Source organism: Echinops telfairi, unplaced genomic scaffold, assembly GCF_000313985.2.
Source record: "Echinops telfairi isolate 266 unplaced genomic scaffold, ASM31398v2 ScPeMD7_7401;HRSCAF=8416, whole genome shotgun sequence".
Classification (NCBI taxonomy): Eukaryota; Metazoa; Chordata; class Mammalia; order Afrosoricida; family Tenrecidae; genus Echinops; species Echinops telfairi.
In genome coordinates, this window is record NW_022111301.1 from 2,664,864 (window position 1) to 2,675,217 (window position 10,354).

Consider the following 10,354-nt stretch of genomic DNA (forward strand, 5'->3'; position numbering starts at 1 on the left):
ATCTTGTTTCATTCTTCTGAAGATGGGTACCAGTTTTTCCAGCACCATTTATTAAAGATGGCATCTGCTTCCGAATTAATGCTTATTGAGCCTTTGTCAAAAATCAGTGGTGTGTATGCACATGTTTTTATTTCTGAGTTTCCTGTCCTGACCAATTGGTCTGTGTATCTAATATTATACAAGTAGCCTAATTAAAAATAAAACAACAAAACAGAACAAATGCTGGAGGGGATGTGGTGAGATTGGAACTCTTATTCTCTTGTGCTAGACTTGTAGATATGTACAGCCACGATGGAGAGTGATATGACAATTTCCTCAAACAGATGCAATTGAAATATCATATTATCCAGCAATACCATTATTGAGCATAAAGTGAAAAGAAATAAGAAACAGATCACAAACATGTTTGCTCACCCCAGTTCATTGCAGCAAAGTTCACAATAGCAAGAAGTTGGAAACAGCCTAAATGCAAACCAGTAGAAGATTAGATAAAAAAAAAAAGCAACAACAACAAAAAACCTCTGATATAGACGCACAATGGTATATCAACCCAATGGAACAAAAAAACAAACAAACAAACAAAAAACGAACAAAACAGCAGTGAAACCATGGAACCACCTCACCCGCTGGAGGATCTGGAAGCCATGATGCTGAGTGAAGTTTAATCAATCACAAAAGGACAAATACTGTATGAGTCCTCTACTGTAGGAACAAACAGCAGGACAGGCACAAGCCCAGGCTTGTTGGACATCCAGTCTGCTGTCCAGGGAGACAAGATAGAGAGCCTGACTGGTGCCAAGGAACCATCCACTCTCGGTATGTATTTTGAAGGTCACTTTGCCAGAGGGTACCTCACATCATCTGGGATCAAATGGGTAAGGGAGGTACAGGGGATGTCTGTTGGGTGGCTGCCATGCACAGCTATGATGAGCTCTCTTAGGACAGGTAGACAGCCCTGCCAGTGGAGTGAGAGATGCTGACAAGGAAATCAAGTCAGAAGAGGGGAAGGGGACACACACATCTGGGGGAGCACACGTGCCTGGCTAGTAGGCAAAGCGAGAGGACCAGCCTCCTGTTGGTAGAAAGAATAACTGAAATGCTTTGGGGGACCTGGGGTATTGAATCCTGGAGGTTCATGGTGCAGGGCATGGTCCAGAGGCTGCATTAGCAAGAGCCCATATGGAAAAGCCACTAGGTGAACTAGGCTCTACCTCAGACGCACTTGTAACCTGAGGATTCAAAATGTAAAATCCACGGTGTCTGAGGAAGCAGGAGACAGCTGTCCCAAGATTGTTGAACGGTTGGTAGGTGGACAAACATGGTCTTGCTACATCCAGGCCCTAGATGCTGGATTAAGATATGTATTATTTTGACAAACCTGTGACTGACATCTCAGGGAATATTATTGTAAATTATTCCTGACAATTAAACCTGATTTTTTGTGTAAATAGTATCCAGCCATGAAAGGATTGAGTCTGTGAAAGTGAATAATTCAGGTACTACGATATGAAGTTCACCTACATTGACCCAATAGCCCTTTCTCAATAGGGCTATTTAAAAAAATTGTACCAGAGGCTAATCAAAGAAAATATTAATGGAAGATGGATTTTTATGCCATAGAGAAATGATTGAAAAAACTCTGTACCATAAATTAACGAGGAAGTTTTGAAAGGGAGCCAAAGATAGATTTAAAACAAACAAACATAGATCCAGGAATGGGTTTGGGGCTAGCACTAAATCCAAGTTCAACAACTAGTTCTTACATCATGGCCCTGCTCCCTACTCACTCCCAGGAAAAGAGCACAGAAGATATGGTTGCCATAGTAAGCTGTGGTGAAGAAATTAGATGGGGCTCAACTAAAAGATAAAGTAGTGTCTGGGGGTCTCAAAGGTTTGTTTCCAAATAAGCAGCCATCTAAGTGAGATGTCAACTAAGTCCACATGTAATAAGCACACCAACATCAGTCATAAAATCATATAATCCAAAAATCATAAATCATAAAATCCAAAGTTGAGAGTCTAAATTCGTATCAGAGTCTAAATTGTGAGAATCTGGTTTGAAGAAGGCTTTGGATGACAGTGGGAGCCCCAAGTACATGTGTGAGATCTACATAGGAAGTAATTCTCCGCTGATTTCCCACTATCCATAATTGAGGAATGGGAGTAAAGTATTAACTAAACAGTGCATGGGGGAGATGAATATATAAGATCAAAAGAATGAACCTGATTCAAATGGTTAAAACCTTGTCAGTTGATCCCCCTTCTTAAAAAAAAAAAAGAAGAAAGAAAATATTAGTTGCGATTACATATATCATCCCATCCCACATTTTGATCACATCAAGTAGAATGTACAATTGCTACCACAATCAGTTTCCAATCATTCTTTTTCTACATGAACTCCTTGACGTCATCTCCCTTTTAGCCCCCCCTCCAACCACTGTACCCCCACTCCCCCATTATTCTAATTGCTGTCCCTATAGGTTCATCAATCCTGGGTTTCATATACTGAAAAAAGGATAATCATATAATACAGCTTCAATAACATGACCTCCATTGACATAATACCTCTGAGATACACTCCAATATGAACAAGCTATAGCAGAGGAATACAATACAAACCAAAAATACAGAACATTTTGGAAACCAGATCACGTCCAGCCAGGATGATAGGGGTGATCAATGTACTGATAAAGTTTTAACTGTTCATGTCAGATTCGGTTTAATGACCACTTTCCTCCTATACCTCAATTTTAGATAGGGGGAGTTCTCAGGAGGTTTATTTCCAAGGTAGTTCCACAAATGAATCTTCAGCTCCCACTGTCATCCATGGCCTTCTGCACCCCAGGCGCCCACAATTTAGGCTGTGATACTGATCCCTCCTTCAACTCTGGATTACATGGATTCCAATCCTCACATGGTGGGCTTCTTCCATGTGGACTTAGTTGACATCTCATTTAGATAGCTGCTTGTTTGGAGACAAGTGTTTAAGGCCCCCAGGTGCTATTTTATCTCAAAGCCTGGCACCATCTAATTTCTTCACCACATTTTGATAGAGCACCAGTATCTTCTGTGTTCTCTTCCTGAGGGTATCGAGCAGGGCCACGATGTAAGAACTAATTATGCTTAAGTTGGAGCTAGGATTTGTGTGAGCCCTAAACCCATTCTGGATCTATGCCTTTTTTTAAAATTTGCTGTAACTTGAGAGTTAATACAGATGTCATACCATTCCATAGTTCAATCATGTCAAATATAAGTATAGTTGCTTGCATAATCAGTCTCCAAACATACCGTACTTTGTTTTCCTAGACTTCTTGACATCATCTACCTCTTATCTCTCCCACCCTTACCTATCCCCACTCTCCCAAAACCCTTGTTAAATTTGCATTCCCTGTAGGCTTATCATCCCTGGGTTTCATTTACTGAAAAACAGAGAAAGAAAGAGCACAGTATCAAGAGGGTGAGCCCCAATGGCAACACACCACTGAGATACACCTCTAATATGGCCAAGCATAAACAAAATAGAACAGATTGGCCATCACAGACCGCTGGAATGATATGTAACCTAATACAAGGTATAAAGCACACTCATGTGCCTAATAAACACATTGATAAGACCTAGTTTGTTCATCAATCAACAGTACACAGCTCTCGGAACATCTGTCTTCTGCCTCTTCAAATACCATGTATTTTTCCACTTAAGTCCTTAGGATATGAGTGTGTCTGAGGTAGAGTGACGTTCACCCAGTGGAGTTCCTTCATGGGGTCTCACTGATGCAGCCTCTGGAGCCTGCTGTGTACCCTGAAGATGCAGGAGTCAGTACCCCAATGTTCCACAGTTCCCTTCCTGAGTTCCCCGGGTATCCCCAGAAGCGCTAAGTAAAGTCTGCCCACCCACTGCACATCAATAAAGACCTTCCCCACCTAATGTTCCCAAGAACATCCTCTGTCTCTCCTCCCTGCACCTGGAGGTCAGCCCTCAACAGACATTCAACTATGTTCTTCCAAAATTATAATGCCCTCTTCCCTCTTCTGCATTGCCCCTCCTATCAATAAGCCTCATCCCTCTGAAAGGGCCACCTCCCTCTACAGGGGATTTCACCCCAGACCCACATGGCTACCACCCATCAGACAGCACCCCTCCGCTCCCCCAGGCCATTTGATCCCAGCTGTCCTGAAGTACCTTGCGGAACAGTGACCTATACTATACTTACCTGGAGTGGATGGTGTGCAGCTCATTAACACTGGTCCATCGCTTGACCAGGCTGTCTGGTCTCCCGCCAGATGACTAGACGGCCTGCAAGCTTGAGCTTGTGCCTGTTCTGTGGCTTGTTCCTACCGCAGTGGACTCAGACACATCTGTCCGTTTTGTGCTTGACTAACTTCACTCAGTAGAACGTCTTCCAGATCCCTCCAGGAGTTGAGGTACTTCATGCTTCATCACTGTTTTTTAGGGATGTGTAGTGTTCCATTGTGTGTATGCACCTGCGTTTTTTAATCTACTCTTCTGTTGATGAGAATTTAGGCTGTTTCCAGGTTCTTGCTATGGTGACCTGTGCTGTGATGAACATTGGGGAGCAAATGTCTGTTTGTGATTTAAACATCGGTTTCATATTTCTTTTGGGTATATGCTCAGTAATGGTATTGCGGGATCATATGGTAGTTCAATTTCCATCCGTTTTAGGTATTGCCATATAGCCTTCCACGTGGCAGTAGCTATTTACAAGTTTACCAGCAGTGGATAAGAGTTCCTATCTCATCACACCCTCTTCAACATTTGCTGTCTTCAGTTATTATTTATTAATTTATCCATTTGGGATCTATCTATCGATCATCTGTTTAATTGGACCAGTTATGGACATTAGATGGTGTCTCAATGTTGCTTTGACTTGCATTGCTCAGATGGCTAACGCCTGGGAGCATTTCCTCATGTGTTTATTATGTATTTGAGTGTCATCCATTGTGAACTGTCTGTTCAGGTCTTTTGCCAAACTTTTCAGAGAACTATTAGTTTCCTATTTGTTGTAAGCTTGTAAAATTCTGTAGAATTTAGTCATTGGTTCTTTTTCTGTTATGTCATTACTAATTAACTTTGTCAAGTCTCTCTTTATACTCTTTTAATGAGGTTTTTCAATGTACACAAGTGTTTATTTTTAATAGGTCCCATTTATCTATTGGTCTTCTATAAAATGCATTTCCTTTGTCATTTTTGATTGCCCATATATTCTCTGCACTAAGGCTCCTAGCTTGTCCCAATTTTCTCATTAATGATCCTGATAGATTTGGGTCTTACATTTAGGTCTACCTTGAATTTTTTTGTGTGCATGGATTGAGATAGGAGGCTTGTTTCATTCTTCTGCAAGTGGATATCCAGTTTCCAGCACTATTGATTGGAGAGAGCAACTGCTTCCCATTTAATGTTTCTTGGACCTTTGTCAAAAATCAATTGTCTGTATGGGGATGTTTTTATTCCTGGATTTTCTGTCCTGATCCATTGGTCCGAGGATCTATCATTATACCAGTACCAGGCTGCTTTGACAAGTCTGGCTGTGTAGTGGGTTTTGAGGTCTGGTAGGGTAAAACCATCTTCTTGAGGTATTCTTTGCCTATCCTGGACTTCTTTGCTTTCCATATGAAGTTGGCAATACATTTTCCCATTTCCTTGAAGAATAACGTTGGAATTTGAATTGGGATAGCGTTGAATTTGTAGATTGTTTTAGTAAGTGCTGACACTTTCACACTATTGAGTCTTTGAATCCAGGAACCCGGAATATGCTTCCATTTTTTTAGATCCCTTTTGGGTTTTTGTATCAATGTTCTGTAGTTTTCTTAGTACAGGTTTTTTGTTTTGCTTTGTTTGGGGGTTAGGTTTATTCCAGCTATTTCAGCTTTTGCATGGCTATTTTGAAGGGTACTGTTTCACTGATATCCTTTTCTGTATTTCCATTATTGGTATATAGGAATCCAATTGATTTCTGCTTGTTAATTTTGTATCTTGCTACTCTACTACACTGCTCAATGGTTTTCAGCAATCTACCATGCTTCTCTCCTCTTTTTTCATGTGTGCATTTATTGCAATAAAGTGACCTCTGATAAGTGCCTTTGCGGAGTCCCACAGGTTTAGTATGTTGTAATGTCATTCTCATTGGTTTCCATGACCTGGATTCTCAATGTATAAAAATGCAGTATCTGCAAGTAGCAAAAGTTTCACTTTTTCTTTGCCCAATTGTACAACCTCGATATCTCGCCATTATTGTATGTTATTGGTTAGGACTTCCAGCACTATGTCAAATAGAAGTGGGGATAAAGACCTCCTTGTCAGTTTCCCTTACTCAGTGTAAACGTTTTTAGCTTCTCTCCACCGAGTGTAATATTGCCTATTAGCTTTTCACATATGCTCTTATTGCATTGAGGATTTCCCTTCTAATCCTATCTTCTTGAGAGTCTTTACTCGGAAAGGGTGTTAGATGTAACCAATTTTTTTTTCTGTATCAACTGATATGACCATATGGTTCTTGTCCTTTTTCTTGTTGATATGATGGATAATAATAATTGTATTTCAAATATTGAACCATCCCTGCATCCCTAGTATGAATCCCACGTGGTCAAGGTGTATTATTATTATTATTATTATTATTATTATTATTATTATTTTATATGCTGTTGGGTTCTATTGGCTAAGATTTTGTTGAGGGTTTTTGCATGTAAGTTCATGAGATATACTGGTCTCTAATTCCCTATCCTTGTGGGAGCTTTGCCTGGTTTGCGCATCAGGATTAAGCTGGCTTCACAGAATGAGTGCGGGGGTTACTGTAGTATTGGTGTCTGTGTAGTATTGGTGTCAACTCTTCTCTGAATGCTTGGTAGAATTCTCCTGTGACACCATCTGGACCCGGATGTTTTTTACCTGGGACTTTCTTGATGACCTTTTCTATTTCTTCTTTTGCTACGATTCTGTTCAAGTTCTTAATGTTCATCTGTGTTAGTTTTGGGAGAGAGTGATTTTCCAGGTATTTGTCCATGTCCTCCAAATTACTGAATTTGTTGGAATGCAGTCTTTGGTAAGACTGTGCTATTAATCTTTTTATTTCATTAGAGTCTGTTGTGATTTCTCGTTTCATCCCTAATTTTAAGTATTGACGTCTGATCCTTCTTCCCCTTTGCTAGCGTTTTGTCAATTTTGTTGATCCTTTCAAGGAATCAACTTTTCACCCTGCTGATATTTTTCCATTGTTCTGTTTTCCAGTTCATTTATCTCTGCTCTAATGTTTCTGATTGTTCTTTTGCTGTTGGAAGGGTTATACTGCTGACCCTGTTCTCATTGCTGGAGGTGCTACCATGCTTCTCCCTCTTTGTCATGTGTGCATTTATTGCAATAAAGTGACCTCTGAGAAGTGCCTTTGCGGAGTCCCATAGGTTTGGCATGTTGTAAGGTCATTCACATTGGTTTCCATGACCTGCTTAATTTTCTCTCTAATTTGGGTGATATCCATTCTTTTTTTGACAAGTGTGTTATTGAGGCTCCAAGTGGTTGATTTTGTGTTCTCTCTATTGTTGATTTCCAGGTTTATGGCACTGTGGTCTGAAAAGGTGGTTTGAATGGCCTCTATGCGTTTGAATTTTCTCAAGCTTGCCTTGTGTCCCAGCATGGCGATCCCCTTTCTGATGCACATTAGGTCTGATCTGGTTTTCCACGTTTTCTATTGTTGGTTTTTGTTTGTGCATATCTGGGTTTATCTCAGATATGTTATGCCATTGGGGGTCCCCTCTTGAATTTTTATTATATAGTTTTTTCCCTGCTTTTCGGTTGATAAAACTCAGGATTTATGAACATAGAAGGTAATCAAGTAAAATAAAGGATTCTGGGGTGGGGGGGGAGTGATATAGAGTGGTGGTGGTGTGAGGTGAGTAAAAGGGAACTGATGTCAAGGATTTCAGGAAGGAAAAAAATGTTTTGAAACGAATGTGTTAGCAACTGTAAAATACTGTTTGATGTGATGAACTATGGAATGATAAGATATCTTTATTAAATTCCAATAAAATTGTTTTGAGGGAGAAAAAAGAGTAAAAGGACAAAGAAATTTCTTAAAGGTTTGGACCAATCACTGTAAAGTGTCTATATACTTTTCAGGGTCATCTAAGAACTTTCCAAAATCTGTCTATTTGACTCAGATAGGAGAGGAAAATGGACACATGTATCCTGGTGACAAAGTCTCCTGGGGCACTGTAGGAGCACATTGTAACACTCTGGTGCAGCGGTTCTCGACCTGTGGGTCATGACGGCTTTGAAGGTCAAACGACTATTTCACAGGGGTCACCAGATTCATAACAGCAAAATTACAGTTATGAAATAGCAATGGAAAGAATTTTATGGTTGGGGGTCATCACAACATGTGGAAATGTATTAAAGGGTCACGGCATTGGTAAGGTTGAGAACCACTGCTCTAGTGAGTTCTTGTTTATTTCTAGAAGGGACTTGGCCTTCAGTAATTTCAGTAGCCCTGATAGACTCAGGGGGATGGTGCTTATATGAGTGACAGGACGGGCTCACCACAGTACCCATGGTTGGCAAGATTGTGGCAGGAGGGTGGGTACCAAGGGCTGGACATAGTTTTATTAGTTTCTTCAGTCACCAAGGCTTTGAAGAGAATTGTGTCCAAAGGCCAAGTTCTGTATAACTTCTGATCACTGCACAGGGCCAGAAAATGGCTTGACCATAGGGAAATTCAGACTCCCTGCTGTCGCATTGGCTAAATAATTTTAACTGAAAGATGGTGTTATGATACATGTTCCCTTCATGGGGCCATTGTTCTCCTAAGGAGTTCCTGGGCCCTTTCTCAGTGTGCAATAAGAGAAGAGGTCAGCTGCTGAAAGTTCATCAGGGCTGCCCATCCAGTAAAAAATAAGGTGCCATTGAGTTTCTAATGAGAATCTATTTCATAGAGATTAGAAAACTAAAACTTGTAGTGGGAGAACTTGTGGCCCCGACATTTGTTGGGAACAAAGAGTGATCATTGAATTTTGGGCTCTCTATTTGTCATTAAAGAAATAATTCAACTCTCTGGACTCTCCTCCGTTCCATTTGTTGTAAACAGATCTGAATTACCTACTAGGGATGCCTTTCCTTGTAGGGGAGAAGTAATGTTTGGATTCCTAAATTATCTTTCAAAAGATAGTGCTTAAAAGGCAGAGGCTAAGTAGTTCCATCAGTGGCCATGAGTGCAATTGACATCATGTGACAGTTCCTGAAAAAGAAGAGCAGTGGCCTCCTGGAACCTGTGTTCTTTCTGTTTATTCCCCTGGGCGGGTCTACCACTACACTTATTTCTGTGAATTTCAGAGAAGCTCCTTGAAGGTAATTTCGAGGACACTAAGGACAACTATGAGTTATTTTCCTCAATAGCCAGGCTAGTAGCTCTCTCTGGCCTTTGGTAAAGAGGGCAGCTCATATATCATGGAAAAAAGAAAAGACTAGAAGGATTTGGAGACACAGAGAGGAGGTTGAAAGCATTCAATTAAAACCCCCAGGCTTCTCATGCAAGCAGGATTGTAATGATACATTCGTTGAGAACCATAGGCCCACCTGAATTACAGAGGGGTTCTGAGGCCCCTCACGGCCTTCTGAGTCAGGTTGGGAATTGTAAAAGGAGGGGAGAGAGAAAAGTTTCGGGAAAGGAGTAGCTGTTAGGGTGTGAGACAAAGCATCAGTTGAGCTGCCACAGTCCACTTCTGCTCAGGTGGCAAAGCAGACTTGACCACTTCCAGAAGGAAATGGAAAAGGAAAGGCAAAGGCACAAACATAGGCAGACGTCCATTTGCTTACCATTCTTTTGAGTAGTCCCAGAGTTGGGTACCAAAATGTTGTAACCGTCTGCTGTGTTCCGGATGACGCATGGACTACCAACAGCAAGCAGAAAGCAATGTTTATTTGGAAAGGAAAAAAAAACCCTTGACAGAGCAGGTGCAGATGTGACCGTGAATGAACAGTGTCTAGGGGCTTTTAGCAGATGTGGGCTATTTGGCTTCTCTGTGTCTCCTAGGTTTGCATGGACCAATCTTGGGTCTGGTTCTATTGCTCAGGACCAGTCATGAATCTGGTCACGTTCTATCCAGGGCTGGGGTTTGCACAGGCATGGATCTGGAAGTAAGCATGCCTTAAGGAGCCTTGGGTTTGCTGACTTTGGAGTTTAAGATCAGTCTAGGGGTCTGATGCTTTCTGGCTTCAGTTTTAAAATGTCCTGACTGTTGAATTCTCACCCCATCTCCCCACCCCAGACATCCCACTGCTCCCAGTGCTTCCTGCCAGCCTTCTGTCTCTCACTCTGCCTGTGGGCTTTCTACCTCCTATCTTTCAACA